Raw genomic sequence first — 17897 nt, forward strand, 5'->3', positions numbered from 1 at the left:
CCATTGATGAAAGAAGATCTATTAAAAATGACTGAAACTACAGAAGTGTCTGAAACAAAGCAATTCAGGTAAAAATGAATAATGGATTTATTTTCTAAAACAACAATTTTTTGTTGTTTCCGTTCACTTTTGTAGAGTTTTTCTGTTTTATCCATCTGTATATATATATATATATATATATATATATATATATATTTTTTATCCTGGAGACGATGCAGTTCTGATCCAACTGTCAGTGTTGTTTTAATTGAGATTAAAATGTGGATATGGAGTGATTTGATTTATGATTATAGTGATAGACTTGACAAAGTTTATAATTGAGTGAAATATTTTATACGGATGTGTTTTTCTAAGGTCTGTGTCTGCAGTGTAAGGTGAATTTAAATCATTTGCATACGATTTTGTAGATTTATCAGATGAATTTTATTTAATGATTTACAGTGTGATTTTACGTCTGATTATTGAGTTTTTCTATTTCAATACTGTTAGAGTCCATCAATAATCATAAAGCGCTACTTATTTCATGTTCAGTTTTATGCTCGTATATTATTATGTTTTACACAGATGCACTCCGCTACAAAATACTCCCAATCAATCTAAAATGATAAATTGTTTACAAATAGTGTCATTTGTCATCTTCTGATTTTATATTCCTATCACAGCATATATTGCAGAAAAACTAAATATCACCATGTCTGTTGTTTGTAATACTGTGCAGCCCTCATCTCTAGATGTTTCCTATGTAGGGACAAACACAAATCTGGTTGAGGGCAGTTTGAAAAAGTAAATATAGCAAACTATATTACATTAAAGTCACCATTAGTAATTTCCTAATTTATTAATTACAATTTTAAAACAAATAGAACACATTAATTGAATTAACTAATGCCCTGTACCTTTTTACATTTTAGAAAGAACTAGAAAAAATAAAAACATAAGCAATGAAATTCACTGCTGAATACATTAGTCAAGCTGCATTTGCCTTTGCATTGATTTGCCTGCCAATGTTTTCTACCATGTCCACCAGGGGCGCTGCTTACAATTTTGGGCCTAATGAAAGTAAATTTTTGACATTGGACCCCTGCTAGAACTGTTAATACCAGCTGATTCTTGGGGCCAGGTGTGCCTCTGGCTGGTTCAGACCTATGACATAATTTTTTGGGTGTGGTGGTTGGACCCCCTTATACTAACTCTGGGGGCCCCAAAAGTGAGTGGGCCCTTAGAATCATTTTAAAGGGCACCTAGGTTACCCCTTTTTTTCAGATTTAATATAAGTCTTTTGCGTCTCAAGAATGTGTATATAAAGTTTTAGCTCAAAACACCCATCAGATTTTTCATTAGACCTTTTACAAGATGCTGTTTTATACTGATTTCCAGCAGGGGGTGATTTTGTCGTACTGCGCCTTTAAGACGAGTCTTTCCCACCTACTGTTAATACGCTCCTTCCCGCGTGCTCTAATCTCCTCCCTCGGCTGCGTCAGACAACAGACAGACTTAAAGGAAGAAGGTCTCACGTAGCGTTTGTGAGAAATACTACAGTAAGAACTAACCTTTACTAATCAGTATTGTGAAGTTGCATTGATGAGTCACACACAATATCATTACAAAGTTCACGCGCGCGCACACACAGACATACACACGCACACCACATCTGACACACACACAGGCAGGCAGACAGGCAGAGCGCGCTTAGCTTAGCACTGTTTTTGCACTCAAATGTGAAAGGATACAGGCTAACCTCCAATACTGTGTGGATATCTGTTATGCTAATGTACAAAATAAACCCGATTTAACGTCCACAAACCGGGATTGAAGCGTCTTCTTTTATAATTGTTCTGACACGCGGCTGTGCTGATGAAGTTAAGCTGAAGTAAATTGCTGTAGTTAATTACACACGTGTACTGTTTTAAAACACTTTAAACATGTGAAACTTACTCTTAATCACATTTGATGATGATTGCTGATCCTAGCGAACAGAACAGACCTTTTATTCCCGGTTGCTTTGCGTATGTCTGCCTGGTGTTGTTGACATATACACGTGACTACCGGAACATGTTAATGCGCGCAGCCGTCAATCAACTCCTACGTAAAGTTGCAGTCGGTCTGAAAACCGCTCTAATTGGTCCACCGTTTTAATGTTGTTAAATTAAAAAAAGGACTGGGTGTGTTTATATCACCCCAATATGATGGTCTATAGACTATATATACACATATGTCTGTCCAAATAGCTTGAAAAGGAGATTTTTCACCATAGGTGCCCTTTAACTCAATACCAACACCCAAGAATCTGCACACAAGGGGGAGAGTTATTACAAGCTAACAGACTCCTTCTCCTCACCATTTCTGTGTGTTGTCAAAACTGACAGTTGGAGGGCCGTGGTTAAGTATGTTATCCATGCCCAATACCTCAGAAGTAATGGTAAATTCTAGATAATAATTCCTTACATTTATTTAGTGCTTTTCTGGACACTAAAAGCGCTTTACACATTGGGGGAATCTCCTCAGCCACCACCAGTGTGCAGCATCCACCTGGATGACAGCCATATTGCACCAGACCACACACCAGCTGATTGGTGGAGAGGAGACAGAGTGATGAAGCCAATTTTAATATGGTGAGGGTTAGGAGGCTGTGATGGACAGAGGCCAGTGGGCAAACTTGGCCAGGATGCCGGGATTAAACCCCTACTCTTTTCAAAGGACATCCTGGGATTTGTCGGGACCTCGGTTTAACGTCATAAATATAGAGTCCACTTCACTATACTGGGATGTTAGGACTCACACAGACCGCAGGTTGAGTGCCCCCTGCTGGCCTCTCTAACACCACTTCCGGCAGCAACCTAGCTTTCCCATGTGGTCTGATCAGGCACAGTCTTGCTTGGCTTCAGTGGGCGACCATGTGAGAGTTGCAGAGAGCTATCTGCCGGTAGATAGGATACAGCTGTGGATTTGCACATCAATATAGCATAATTTTTGTGACACTATATAACAATAATTAATATTTTTACAGTACTTTGATGGTTGGGTTTAGGGTTAGGGTAGGGGTAGACATAAAAAAATTAAATGTGTTGGGTAATTTATTAAATAACAAAAATAATACTTAGTACAACTACTGTTTTTATATTGCTTTTACAGTTGGCTTTAGGGTTGGGGTAGATGTTAATAAAATACAATTCATGAAATTTTATTAATAATATAAAATAATTCTCGTTAACTTCCACCGCAATCTCACGGCAATTCGTAACTTTTTGCCTTAGTGGCTAAAGGCTGATTTATACTTCTGCGTCAAACGCCGGCGTATGCTACTTCGTAGAGATGCGCGGATGGGCTATTATTTCATCCGCAACCGCATGACAAAATTCATCATCCGTCCGCCATCCATCCGCACTAACATTTTTGACCAATTTTTAAAACCGCACCGCCCGCCATCTGCTGATTGGGCTCTTTATTTGAATAGCTTATTCCTTTTTATTATAAAATGAATGTTTCTTTATTGATCATTATAGAATAGAGAATGACTTTAATGTAGACATGCAGTTAATCCAAATGTGCAATTGAAGACGCTTTGAAGTGACGCTAAAGATACGAAGACGTGTCTTTTCACTTGATTCGATTCCTCGGTCCAAGAGTCTTTTCCTTGCGTGTTTCCCTCTTACCGTTATCCCGGTGGGGTGGAAACACGGGAAAGAAAGCAAGGAAAGGAAACGAGGATGCACAAATAAGGCACAGTTTTTCGACTATTTTTTTATTTTTTATTTTTTGCTGTGGATGTTATTGAGCTTGTAGAAATCGGAAACAACACCAGTTCTGCGACACAGATGAACCTTTATTGATATCTCTATCAGACAATACCTATTTTATATGCCAAAAGAAACAACAGGCAGTAAAAAATATATTAACATAAATATCTTAATGTAGGCATAGGCTATAGTCGCATGCTTTGGCAAACAGTTAAAAAAAGTTTTAATAAAAACGTCATATCGTGCCTAAGCCTTGTAGGCTCAGTCACCCCCACAATTAGAAATTAAATTAGAAAAACAGATATGCCATCCCTCTTTGAGCGAACATAAAATCTGACCAGGCTAAAGTGCATGTATGACAAGTGCCCCAATAACCCATGGAGGATTATCCCCATTCCCCTCAAACTTGAAGCATAACAAAATACTACGCCATTAAAGTTGCGACAAAGAAATTCTGGCAAAATAACCTTAGCCTCGGAACGTAAAAGCGAGGCCAACATGTCTAGAATAGAATAGGCTAAACCAATATGAACGTAAAATTATCAGCTGACCGAACTCAAAGGTTTATATTAAACATATGTGTAGCCTAAATAACATAGGCTAATTGGTTTAATATGCCTGACTTTAGGTCTAGTTTCATTTTTTCTTGGCACAATGGAGAAATAAAATAGCATCTGTGTCAGGATTCAGACGGGAGCGCCTGCATAGCCACTATAATGCGCCCTGCTGCACTGAAGGAGCGCTCGCTCGCAGCACTTGTTGCTGAAATGCATAGAATTCTCTTGGAAAGGTGCTGTAGTCGTGGGAATGCCTGGCCTTATTTCTTCCAAAAGGAAAGTAGATTTTCCTCTGCTGATCCGTCTATACGGAAGTTTGTAGAGGAATACTTCTGTACTTCATCCAGAATTAGTGTATCCGATTCCTCCTCCCATTCTGTGAAGTCAGTCCTAGGCTTTTTTGTTGGTGCGCCACCTATGCCTATAAAAACAGTACAACCGCCCGACACCCGCCCGAATTTAATTAAAATATTATTTTTTCGTAACGTCATCCGCCCGATCCGCGGTTTATCCGCGGAGTCCGCGGCTATAACCGCCAACCGCGCATCTCTACTACTTCGCCGTGGCCGTCGGCGTCGCTGATGTGCAGCTCTCAAAAAAATGTAACTACACGTTGCAACGACGTGTAGCGCAAGCTCTGTGATTGGTCGGCTTGGTATCGCTGACGAGTCTGGGCGGGACCAAGAGCTGCGTGAATGGTGCGAGCCCGATGTAGTGATTGTTTACAAGTGTGGAGTCCCGTGAAGGAGCTCCAGATGGAAAGTTTTGTTTTGTGTTTACCTCATAGTTAAAGTTGTTGCACGTCCGCCGGTTCCTGCCTCAAGATGAGCGAGTTTGAGCCACTTGTACATCCCGGAAGTGTTCAGGAAAAGCAAAACAGCAGCGAAGAAACTCAACACAGAGGAATATTAACACCTCACTGCCAACTAGTGTTTCGGAAGTGTTAATGCAGACCGACAGGGACAGCGCAGAAGTATAAATGCACAACTACGCGCGTTGCATGCGCCGTGGGTCACGCCGATCACTTGACGCAGAAGTATAAACCAGGCTTAATTCGTATGAATTTGTATGATCTAATTTGTACAATTTAGTATGATTTGCTCATCACCCAATGACGGTCGGGGTTAGAGGTGGGGTTAGGTGACACGCCTCCTTTTTAAAATCGTACGAATTAGCCACTAAACTGACAAAACGTAAAATAATTACGTTTCCTTGTGAGATCAGGCTGGCATATCCCTTATTTTCACATCCCAATGTTGACAGGTATGCAACATGACTCCACACGCGGTCTGTAATTGAAAAAATTGACCTTGAAAAATGTGACCGATTATAGGCTCTTATGTCGATTTCGATTACATTTCTATTAATATATGGAATATATTCCAATATATTAATATATAGATGTATGCGATATCGGATGCAGCCTTAGAATTTAGCTGAAAACAAACCAGAAGTGCATTTTCAGATTTAAATTTAGATTACAAGGGCAATCTATTTAGTTTTTCCCAGTGACATGCACAGATAAATTGTCCACCACAAAACTAGCAATGTGATCTAACAAAATCAATATGGCTAGTTTTGATTTCATGTGTACTTTAAAGGCATTCCCCACAACCCTCAGCATCAAGTGTGGGCTTTAGTTTGGTATTTCTGCTGTTTATACTCAAGAATCTCCTTTTTGTTTTTGTATGACGCGCCATCAGCTCCGTTCGCGCGCGCGCCACGTCACCATCACCTCGCGAACTCGCGTGAGTCCTCCCACCGCCCACGCGTGACATCTGAAAGAGAGAGAGAGAGAGAAAAAACATGAAATAAATAAATAAATGAGCAAGGTGCAGTTCCGCCAGGAGCCCCGAGTGAGTGAGAGTGTGTGTGTACGCGCGCTCGCGTGTGTGTGAATGTGTGTGTGGCGTCTGTCTGAAACATGAACCGCTTGCTTTAGACATCCAGGAGCGCTTTCAAAACGCGGGAAATATCCTCACCATCAGCACCACCACCATCATCGTCATCTTCATCATCCTCCCCGTCCTTCCGCGGGGGGAAAAAAACCTGTTCGAGATTTAATTTTATTTGTGCGAGCTGCCTACGAAAGTGACACACAAACACACACGTACATATACTACAGAGTGTGTGTGTGTGTGTTGTTTAAATTAGTGTTGATGCTTTTGTTTACTATCTTAATTAACACCCGCGGGAAGCTGGAGCATTCATGTCGTGATCACAGAAAAGCGTCGTGTTTTTCTGATGGATTAACATATGATCTGAACTCAGCCCAGGTCAAGTGAGTATATACTAGATGTATGTCTGTATAGTGTACTACATGTCTGTGTATGCATATATGTGTGTGTGTATGCGATGTTTGTTGCATGCATTATTGTTCTGTCATGTGATTAAATAAACTCTCTTTCTCTGTCTAATTCCTCCTTTGTGTTGTTTAATCTGATAGTCCAGGCTGAGCATTACTTTCTCAACATGCAACAAGTATTGTTTTGCGCTGCTGCGTGCTTCATGCATTGATTCTCACACCAGCATTCATGTTTTGTTTTTTTTTGGAGACCACAGACAGGTGTGTGTGAATGCACAACACACACTACATACATGTACACTCAATATTTCTTTTCATGTGAGCATATATCCATGCATATACTGATTTATGGGGATCAAAATGTGGATTTTCACCTGTTAGCACTAGTCAGCATGGATAACTAGTCTAGTGCTCTAGTGTCATCTCTCTCCTGCAGGGATGAGTAATCAGGCAGACACGGAGACGGTGAACTCGTCAAGTAAAAAAAAAGCAGGGAAGAAGGCGAAAATGGAAGGCATCAGGTTTTATTTTTATACTACGGCGTTAATAATTGAAGAGCTGTGCATGGATGTTGAACCCGGTGACCAGTGGTCTGTTTGATTTGCAGCAGAAACTGAAAGATCTGACAGGCTTTGTTGATTAAAAAGAAAAAGGGGGCAGTTCACACAAAATATGGAAATTACCTCATCGTTTGTGATCTTTTGTGTGGTTTTAAACCGTTTTTTTTTCTTCTTACAGAGAAAAAAAGAAGAAAAGATTTTGGCACCTATTGAGTTCCATATGAGAAAAAATGGCTACTATGGAGGTCAACGGGTGCCAGCTATCAGCATTCCTCAAAATATCTTCTTTGACAGAGTAAATGATGGCAGAATTTTCATTTTGGGGTGAACTGTCCCTTTAAATTCGTATAGTTATGCCAAAATGTATTCCTCAGATGCTCTAAACTAGATTCATTTGTGTTTAAAATAACACTTTAATAGTTTTTTGTGGTACTTTAAAAAAGGCATCAGTGTAAATGTCAGGAGGACTAGTTCATGTCTGGAAATATTGTTGTGTAGCAGATGAAATATTTGATGAGATATTTAAAAGACTCTATTTTTGCATCAGTGCAAGACAAAAATACTCTTTTTAAAGTCTTTAAATCTTGCCACAGTCTTTCAGAACATTGGGTTGTACACATTTGTCTGTGAGTTTAGAAATAGGCGTTTGTCAGTAAGTCGGAATGAATGTGATCTGGATCAGTGGTAGGGAAACTATGGCTCACGAGACACATGTCGCTCTTTGACCAAAAATATGTGGCTCTCCAGCTCTCTTCTTTAATTATTTTACAGTTTGAAAACCATAACCATCACTGAAAATCAGTTTCCTTTCGAAAATACAATTACAATTCCCTTTAAATTGTAATTTTATACAGCACAATGAATAAGAACTCTGTTAACAATAAAAGGAAGTTTCGACCAATGTGCAGTGGTTGCAATGAGGATAAATGTGAATTGCGACAGCAATAAAGGGCAAATAACTTTATATTTATATGGTAACTTAAATTCAAACAACATTATTATGAGTGTTGATGGTGAAAATAAAAATATGATTAATCGTTCTTTCTTCATTCATGGACTTGCTCAACATGTGAGGCTTCATATTTGTTTGTTTTTGAGTTGTGCATGGACATAAATTAAGGTTTTGTGTAAATCTGTATTATTTATCGTAATATTACAAATAATAAGATAGTAGTAGTAGTAAAACTATAATAATTGTTAATAATTTATAGTAATACAGTTGCAAATGCATTTTTAAAAAGACATTTTGAGAAATACAGTTGAAGTCAGAATTATTAGCCCCCCTTTGATTTTTATTTTTATTTTTTAATTATTTCCCAAATGATGTTGAACAGAGCAAGGAAATTTTCACAGTATGTCTGATAATATTTTTTCTTCTGGAGAAAGTCTTATTTGTTTTATTTTGGCTAGAATTGAAGCAGTTTTTCAATTTTAAGCACAATTTTACTTGGCTAATTACCCTAACCTGCCTAGTTAAACTAATTAACCCAGTTAAGCCTTTAATGTCACTTTAAGCTGTATAGAAGTGTCTTAAAAAATATCTAGTAAAATATTATTTACTAATAACTCTGACTTCAACTGTATACATCCAAATGGCTCTTTAAAAAAATGCATTTGCTAAAAAAAAAAGTTCCAAACCCCTGCTCTGAATGATGGCTGAATATTATTTTTGACACAATTTTGACTTTCACTTGAAATATCAAAGCAGGTATTTGTATTTATTTGGTAAAATCACCATTATTTCTACTATATTATATTTTAGTTTTACTTTGTTTAGTAAAACGGAATTGATAGAATGGTCAGAAAAGTTATTTTTTTAATATACAAGTTGCATATATTTATATAAAAATAGAGTTAAAACAGTAATGTCATAACAAAATTGAGCATTATAAAATATATATATTTTTAAATTTGTTCATGTAGAAAATTGATATTTATAAAGATAAATAAATAATATTTTTTTTTATTTATTTGTTCATTAATTTTCCTTCCGTTTAGTTTCTGTTCATCAGGGGTCGCCACAGTGGATGCCCGTCAAGCTGCAACCCAGTAGTGGGAAACACCCATTCACACACATACACTACGGCCAGTTTAGTTTATTCAATTCACCTATAGTGCATATTTTTGGAAGGTGGGGAAACCAAAGCACCCAGAGGAAACCCACACAGGAAGAACATGCAAACTTCACACAGAAACGCCAACTGGGACTTAAACCAGCGACCTTCTTGCTGCGAGGTGACTGTGCTAACCACTGAGCCTCCATGCTGCCCATTTTTATGTATTTATTTTCATCTTAAAGCTGATTTGTAAGCATCATTATTACTCCAGTTTTCCGTGTCATGTAATCCTTCAGAAAATCATTGTAAAATGATGATTTTAGGAACAGTAATAATATTTGATGATCAGTATTGAATACAGCGCTGTATAAATCATGATCTGTTTGTTTCAGGATTCTCAACACATTTTAAATAGGCATCTTTTATAATCTGGCGATTGTTTTTTAATAAAAGTATTAATTTCTCATTTTATTTTTAATTGTACTGACCTCAAAACTTATCAGACACCATTCAGAGCTGTTCTCTTTTCTCCGTCTACTTTCATGTTTTAATTTATTATGGTCTCATTGGCACAAAACTCTTTCTTTCTCATTTCCCCTTTATCTTTTTCCTACTTTCAACGTTTTGAAACTGTCTTGATGTACTGTAGCTCCATTGTTCTCGCTGGTATCAGTGAAATACTCTCTGCTACAGTAATATCAGCTTTATTTAGAGGCTGATTGGTTTGTGGACAGTGTGAAGAGTTATGGTGTAAATCTAAAAAGGCATTGTATTTATTATTATTATACTTGAGGTTTTGTCTTTGTGACTGAAATCTAAACTATTATCAGCAGAATGGCTATCTTTTTAAAAAGTTGGTAGTGGGATTGAGAACAGACCGATTCAGCTCTCCTATTGGTTGTTGGATTAATGCTTGATATAAGAGAAGTTTTGCTATAGGAAACTGTTTGTAATTTTCTGACCACCAGAATTTTATCGGAGGGAAAATTTGACCACAAAAACCATGTTGGTGAACTTGTCAAACCAGTGATCAAACACCATTAATTGTAGCTTAGGATTAAAGGAAGTTTCAGACAATTAAATCACGTCTGAAATCACAATGTGAGCTGGTTAAGTTTTTGTTTTCAGCAGTTAAAGGCACAATATGTCATTCAATTATCCAAAAATCACTAGAACAGCATTATATTTGCCGGCAGCAAACTCTCAAACGGTCGCCCACTGGGCTGCGCTGGTCAGTACCTGGATGTGAGACCACATGGGAAAGCTAGGTTGCTGTCTGAAGTAGTGAGGCCAGGAGGGGGCGCTCAACATGTGATCTGTGTGGGTCCTAACGCCCCAGTATAGTGATGGACACTCTACTGCTCAATAAGCCCCATCTTTTGTGTTAGACGTGAGGTCCTGACACTCTGTGGTCATTAAAAATCTCAGGATGTCCTTTGAAAAAGATTAGGGGTGTAACCCTGGCATCCTGGCCAAATTTGCCCACTGGCCTCTGTCCATTATGGCCTCCTAGCCATCCCCTTATTATAATTAGCTTCATCACTTCAACGTCTCCTCTCCACCAATCAGCTAGTGTGGTGTGCGGTCTAACGCAATATGGCTGTCGTCACGTCATCCAGGTGGATGCTGCACACTGGTGAAGGATGAGGAGATCCCCCAATTTGTAAAACCACATTGAGTGTGCAGAAAAGCTCTATATAAATGTAAGGATTATTATTATTATTATTATATTTTGCTGACTTATGTATTTACGTTATCCCAAATGTAAGGAAGAATCTTTTAATCCAATTTTAACTAGTTAACAGATTTCTGCTTTGGTTTTAACATGGAAACAGCAGTGAGGCTTTAAATGTGTTGTGTGTTATTAGTCTGGACAGAGCAGCATTATAACTGAATCCTTAAATGTATTATTCTGATATAAACAGCGCTGCCATCTCCATGTGATCGCGAGCTGAAGTGGTGGACTGTGGCCTAATAAAAGCTCCTCTGGCTTTCATGCAACGTCACACTCGTATAAACCAGCAATTGCTTCAACTGCAGTCACGCTGCAGATTTTACCCCATACTTCCATTCAAACACATGCGAATGCAGCAGATCGGAAACTCAAGCTCGTGCGTAACGTTTCTTGCATGAGACCAATAGAAGATGAAAACGTGACCTCTCTGTATGCAGAAATTAAAAATCAATCGCTTGCCTTATTATTGTCTGTCGTCTCGTTTTATCCTGCCTCTTTTCGCAGCACTGGATGACAGAATTTTGCTTGCTTAAATTCTAATGTCACCATGGATTTACTCTACTTCATATTAGTATGTTAAGTGTAATACTTTAGCTCATCCAGTAACATGATTTCTGCAGGAGTAATGAAGACTATGATTCACGGCATCATCAAACTATGCCTTTGTTTGTAGTGAATACTCTCCCTTTAGTTGTGAAAATCACATACTGTGCCTTTAAATATCCTTTAACTGTGTGTGTGTGTGTGTGTGTGTGTGTGTGTGTGTGTGTTCATGTTAATATTTCATGTGATGTCATATTTCAGTCAGGGTTAATAATTTTGACTTCAACTGTATTTACGTTATCCTAAATCTTTAGAAGAATGTTCAGATTTAGAGAAACAAGCAATTTTTACTACTAAAGGAGTGTGTGTTTGTGTGTTAATGACGTCATTTGGAGCTGTGAAATTGCATCACTTAATTCCGTGAGACCAATAGAAGATTAAAACATCACCTCTTTTTATAGATATGTAAAATATGGTGCAAATCGATTGCTTTATCGATGTCTAATTGTCTCGTTTTATCCGCCTTTTTAGAAGAACTGGACGACAGAATTTCGCATGGTCAAATTTGACAACTATACTACAATACCACAACTTCCATGATTCCACACTCAGTCACAGCATCATCAAACTACACCTTTGTTTGTGGTGAATACTCGCCCTCTAGTGGAGAAAATTACATACTGTGCCTTTAAATTTCCTTCGACAGTGTGTGTGTGTGTGTGTGTGTGTGTGTGTGTTCATGTGAATGACGTCACTCTGACCTGCGGAAGAGCATCATGTGATTGCGTGAGACCAATAGATGGAAACGTGACCTCTCTTATTCACAGAAATTTAAAATATGGACCGAATCACTCGCTTATCGATGTCTATTTGTCTTGTTTTACCCCGCCCTTTTCCGTAGCACTGGACAACAGAATTTTGCATGCTCAAATTCTAATGTCATCATGGATTGCTTCATACTAGCATAATAAGTGTAATACTTTTAGATTTACACCTTTGTTTGTGGTGAATACACTCCCTCTAGTGGTGAAAATGTCATACTGTGCCTTTAAATACTCGTTTACAGTAACTATAGTGCTTACCCTGCTCGTTGTATTATTGGAGTCAAAGCAGACTCCAGTGAGTTCAGATGGGTCTGTTAGCATTTCCATGATGTCATATTTCAGTCAGGGTTAATAATTTTGACTTCAACTGTATTTACCTTATCCTAAATCTTTAGAAGAATGTTCAGATTTAGAGAAACAAGCAATTTTTACTACTAAAGGAGTGTGTGTTTGTGTGTTAATGACGTCATTTGGAGCTGTGAAATTGCATCACTTAATTCCGTGAGACCAATAGAAGATTAAAACATCACCTCTTTTTATAGATATGTAAAATATGGTGCAAATCGATTGCTTTATCGATGTCTAATTGTCTCGTTTTATCCGCCTTTTTAGAAGAACTGGACGACAGAATTTCGCATGGTCAAATTTGACAACTATACTACAATACCACAACTTCCATGATTCCACAATCAGTCACAGCATCATCAAACTACACCTTTGTTTGTGGTGAATACTCGCCCTCTAGTGGAGAAAATTACATACTGTGCCTTTAAATTTCCTTCGACAGTGTGTGTGTGTGTGTGTGTGTGTGTGTGTGTGTGTTCATGTGAATGACGTCACTCTGACCTGCGGAAGAGCATCATGTGATTGCGTGAGACCAATAGATGGAAACGTGACCTCTCTTATTCACAGAAATTTAAAATATGGACCGAATCACTCGCTTATCGATGTCTATTTGTCTTGTTTTACCCCGCCCTTTTCCGTAGCACTGGACAACAGAATTTTGCATGCTCAAATTCTAATGTCATCATGGATTGCTTCATACTAGCACAATAAGTGTAATACTTTTAGATTTACACCTTTGTTTGTGGTGAATACACTCCCTCTAGTGGTGAAAATGTCATACTGTGCCTTTAAATTACAGTAACTATAGTGCTTACCCTGCTCGTTGTATTATTGGAGTCAAAGCAGACTCCAGTGAGTTCAGATGGGTCTGTTAGCATTTCCATGATGTCATATTTCAGTCAGGGTTAATAATTTTGACTTCAACTGTATTTACGTTATCCTAAATCTTTAGAAGAATGTTCAGATTTAGAGAAACAAGCAATTTTTACTACTAAAGGAGTGTGTGTTTGTGTGTTAATGACTTCATTTGGAGCTGTGAAATTGCATCACGTAATTCCGTGAGACCAATAGAAGATTAAAACATCACCTCTTTTTATAGATATGTAAAATATGGAGAAAATCGCTTGCTTTATCGATGTCTAATTGTCTCGTTTTATACCGCCTTTTTAGAAGAACTGGATGACAGAATTTCCCATGGTCAAATTTGACAACTATACTACAATACCACAACTTCCATGATTCCACACTCAGTCACAGCATCATCAAACTACACCTTTGTTTGTGGTGAATACTCGCCCTCTAGTGGAGAAAATTACATACTGTGCCTTTAAATTTCCTTCGACAGTGTGTGTGTGTGTGTGTGTGTGTGTTAGTGCGTGTTAATGACATCCCTCTGATCTGCGAAATTACATCATGATTGCGTGAGACCAATAGAAGATTAAAACGTGACCTCTCTGTATAGAGAAATGTAAAATATGGAGCAAATCACTCGCTTATCGATGTCTATTTATCTTGTTTTGTCCCGCACTTTTTCGCAATGCTGGACAACAGAATTTCGCATGCTCAAATTCTAGTGTCACCATGGATTTATTCTGTTTCATACTCGCATGGTGAGTGTAATACTTTAGCGCCATTGTTTGTGGTGAATACACTCCCTCTAGTGGAGAAAATGATATACTGTGCCTTTAAATATACTTAAGCAGTAACTAACACTGCTAATCCGGCTCTAGTTGTATTATTGGAGTCAAAGCGGACTCCAGTGAGTTCAGATGGGTCTGTTAGCATTTCCATGATGTTATATCTCAGTCAGGGTTAATAATTTTGACTTCAACTGTATATGTAGTTATCTCAAATCTTTGGAAGAATGTTCAGATTTAGAGAAATAAGCAATTTTAAAAAGCTAAGTAGTGTGTTTGTGTGTTAATGACGTCACTCGGATCTGTGAAATTGCATCATGTAATTGCGTGAGACTAATAGAAAATCAAAACATCACCTCTTTTTATAGATATGTAAAATATGGTGCAAATCGATTGCTTTATCGATGTCTAATCGTCTCAATTTTTCCCGCCTTTTTAGAAGAACTGGACGACAGAATTTCGCATGCTTAAATTCGACAACTATACTAAAAGACCACAACTCCCATGATTTCCCACTCAGTCATCGCATCATCAAACTACGCCTTTGTTTGTTGTAAATACTCGCCCTCTAGTGGTGAAAATTACATACTGTGCCTTTAAATATCCTTTAACAGTAAGTACAGTATTTACCCTGTGTTACAGTACAGTATTATCAGAGGCAAAACATACTCCAGTGAGTTCAGATGGGTCTGTTAGCATTTCCATGATGTCATATCTCAGTTATTACCGCTAATAGTTTCTCCATTTCTCTTTCTCTCAATCTCCTTTCTGCTGTAATTGATGTGAAAGTTGTGAAAGTGCTGATCTCTCAGACGCAGAGGTGAGGAAGGGGTTACACTCACTGGAAGACGATACACTTCCCTCATTTAGCAACTTTGACCTCCTCCTCGAGTCATATTTCTCGTAATTCCTCACATTTCTCACTCTGCGGTTATGTAGGCTTGGATTTCTGTCCTATACACAGCGTCTGTTTGCTACTGACAGCAGAATGTACATTTAAAAGTCTCCCGTTGAAGGTACTTAATATTTTTAATCACATTTTTTTTTTTTTTACTTCTTCATTTTAGTTTTTAATATATATTCAAATGCATTTGATTTTTGCAATTTTATTTATTATTGGTTATTGTTCCTTTATCAGTTTCCCAGTACTGGGTTGCAGCTGGAAGGACATCTGCTGGGTAAAACATATGCTGGAATAGTTGTTGGTTCATTCTGCTGTGGCGACCCCTGATAAATAAGGTAGTAAGCTGAAGGAAAATAAATGAATGTTCCTTTCGCAACCACACAAACTATTTAAATAGGCTTAGATTTCGGATTTTTATTAATCTAGAGCTCTAGATTTTTATTTTTATTACATTTATATTTATCTATTTCACATTTATTTATTTATATAAAAATAAGAAAATTTAATAGTATGTAATAGAATACCTTTTAATGATTAATTTATATAATTCTATAAATATTCTTGATTTTTTTTCCCTATGTCAAGCTCTTGATTTTTCTTCTGATTAAATTTATTTTTAGTTATTTTGCATTTATATATTTAAAAATAAGAATATTTAATACTATTAAATAAAATTTATTTAAATAATTAATTTATATATATTTATATACATATTTTTGATGTCAATTTGATGTTTTTTTAGGTTTAAAAAGTGTTTAATTATTATCATCAAAGTATTTTATTAAAATTAAATGCATTATTATAATTAACTGTAACACACCTTTAATGAAAACTAAATGTAATATTTTTTATAAAATATATCAAGTTTACATCTTACTAATAATCATTGTTTTTTTTATCTTAGAATGTTCTTAGTTTCACTTTTTAAGCTTTTGAATTGTATTAAATTAATTTATTTAACAGGGACATGCACACAAATATATTAACCTTAATTAATATAATGAACCACCAACTTATCCAACATACGTTTTACGCAGCAGATGCCCTTCCAGCTGCAACCCAGCTCTGGTAAACATCCATACACACTCAATCACACACATACACTACGGCCAATTTTGTTTATTCTATTCACCTATACAGCGCATGTGGGGGAGATTGAAGCACCCCCACACCCCGCACACGGCAACATGGGGAGAACATGCAAACTCCACACAGAAATGCCAACTGGCCCAGCCAGGACTTGAACCAGGGACCTTCTTGCTGTGAGGTGACAGTGCTAACCACTGAACCACTGTGCCGCCCAAAAATAATGATAATAATAAATAAATAAATGAAATTGCCAATTTAAAACATACAGACTCAATCACATACAGACTAAACACAAAACCAAACACAACACTCAGTGTGTACAAATTTGATTCGACAAACCACCTCCTGGTCAGGCGTGAAAACATCTTGTAGTTTGTGCATGAGATTAATTCTGTTGGAAGAGCATACCATAGACTGGTGGCTCTGAAAGACGATTGGCCAGGAACAATACACTCCCCTCTTATCATGGACAATGTAGTTTGAGATGTGTTCTGATCTTAATGAAGGAGCAGCAACATTATGAATCATTTTAGTAATTTGTCTTCAACAGAATTCTCGGATTTCCACACTTTGTTTTTGATCTCACCCTTTTCTGGCCAGGTCGTTTCTCTTTTAAACCCTTCTAGTCCAGCATCTGTAATGTCTCATTTACAGTTTAGCGAGCAGCGCATTTCCAAAACGAGGTCTGATGCGCCGGCAGCCAGTGGCTCTTTTGTTTGCAGTATAATGAGCTGTTATTTGTGCTCACAGGTAGCTCAGAACCGTAGTTTGCCCTTAAGGAAGAAACCGCTTTTCTGCACAGCTGCTGAAGCAGACAATATGGAGTCTGCTCTTCTCTGCAGTCTGTGAGCGTCGCTGAATGAAAATGTGAGAGTCTCACACACACACACACACACACTTGCACATCACAGAGAGATGCGTTTAGTGCTATGGCAAGCCATTTTCACATTAAACCCATACACATCTGTTTTCATGCTATTTGGGGTGTGCTTGTTACAGTGCAACTATTTGTTTAACTCCTGAGTAACATTAGATACTTTATTTACCACATTAATTACCATCTACTTACTGTATGGTTATGGTTAGAAGAATAGGTTTATGGTTGATCACATGTAATTATGCATAATTAATTGTATTAACTACTGTAAGTACACGGAACGTGTAACAAATACACCTTAAAATACTGATACCCCATTTATCTTTTGCATTAGATACTTGTTATATACTACTGCTTTGTATATCTAGTGTTTATATATTATATTGACCAGTGTTTCTCAACTTGTGGGTCATGACCCAAAAGTGGGTCACAGGAACATTTTCAGTGGGTCGTGTAGTGTGTGGTCAAAAAAAAAAAGTTTAATTTTTTACTTATTTTGACTTTTATTTTGAAATGCCTGCACGACAACCATGCCGTTTGACATGTGAAATTTTATTTAATTATAGCAATAAATATGTCAAAGCGCAAGTACGACCCTGAATATGTAAAGTGTGGATTTACATATATTGACGACAAAAAAGACTTAAAGCCTCAGTGTGTCATGAGTAGTGAGGTGCTCTCACAAGAGAGCATGAAACCTCCTAAATTAAAACGACATTTAGAAACC

The 17897-nt window shown here is 37.4% G+C and overlaps 1 protein-coding gene and 1 long non-coding RNA gene across 5 annotated transcripts in view; one reads left to right on the forward strand and one right to left on the reverse strand.

Annotated features, from left to right (window-relative positions):
* Positions 1–405: 405 nt before the first annotated feature.
* The window catches only part of LOC137489270 (uncharacterized), a 31474-nt gene continuing 13982 nt past the window's right edge, over positions 406–17897 (reverse strand). Inside the window, exons 3-4 of one of the 2 annotated variants that reach the window (XR_015525397.1) lie at positions 4848–6072; positions 406–3299 (exon numbers count right to left, since the gene is read on the reverse strand). This is a non-coding gene — a long non-coding RNA (uncharacterized LOC137489270). Of the gene's footprint in view, positions 3300–3758; positions 6073–17897 lie in introns of those variants that run through there. The other variant, XR_015525396.1, reaches the window with a different exon arrangement.
* Positions 6129–17897, forward strand: part of kcnc3b (potassium voltage-gated channel, Shaw-related subfamily, member 3b) — a 142123-nt gene continuing 130354 nt past the window's right edge. For all 3 annotated transcript variants that reach the window (XM_087308781.1, XM_087308782.1, XM_087308779.1), the window contains exon 1: positions 6129–6575. The gene's annotated coding sequence lies outside the window, so the exon portion shown is untranslated. The remainder of the gene's footprint in view (positions 6576–17897) is intronic.

This window comes from Danio rerio, chromosome 24 (assembly GCF_052040795.2).
Source record: "Danio rerio strain M-AB ecotype USA chromosome 24, GRCz13ab, whole genome shotgun sequence".
In the NCBI taxonomy this organism is placed as follows: Eukaryota; Metazoa; Chordata; class Actinopteri; order Cypriniformes; family Danionidae; genus Danio; species Danio rerio.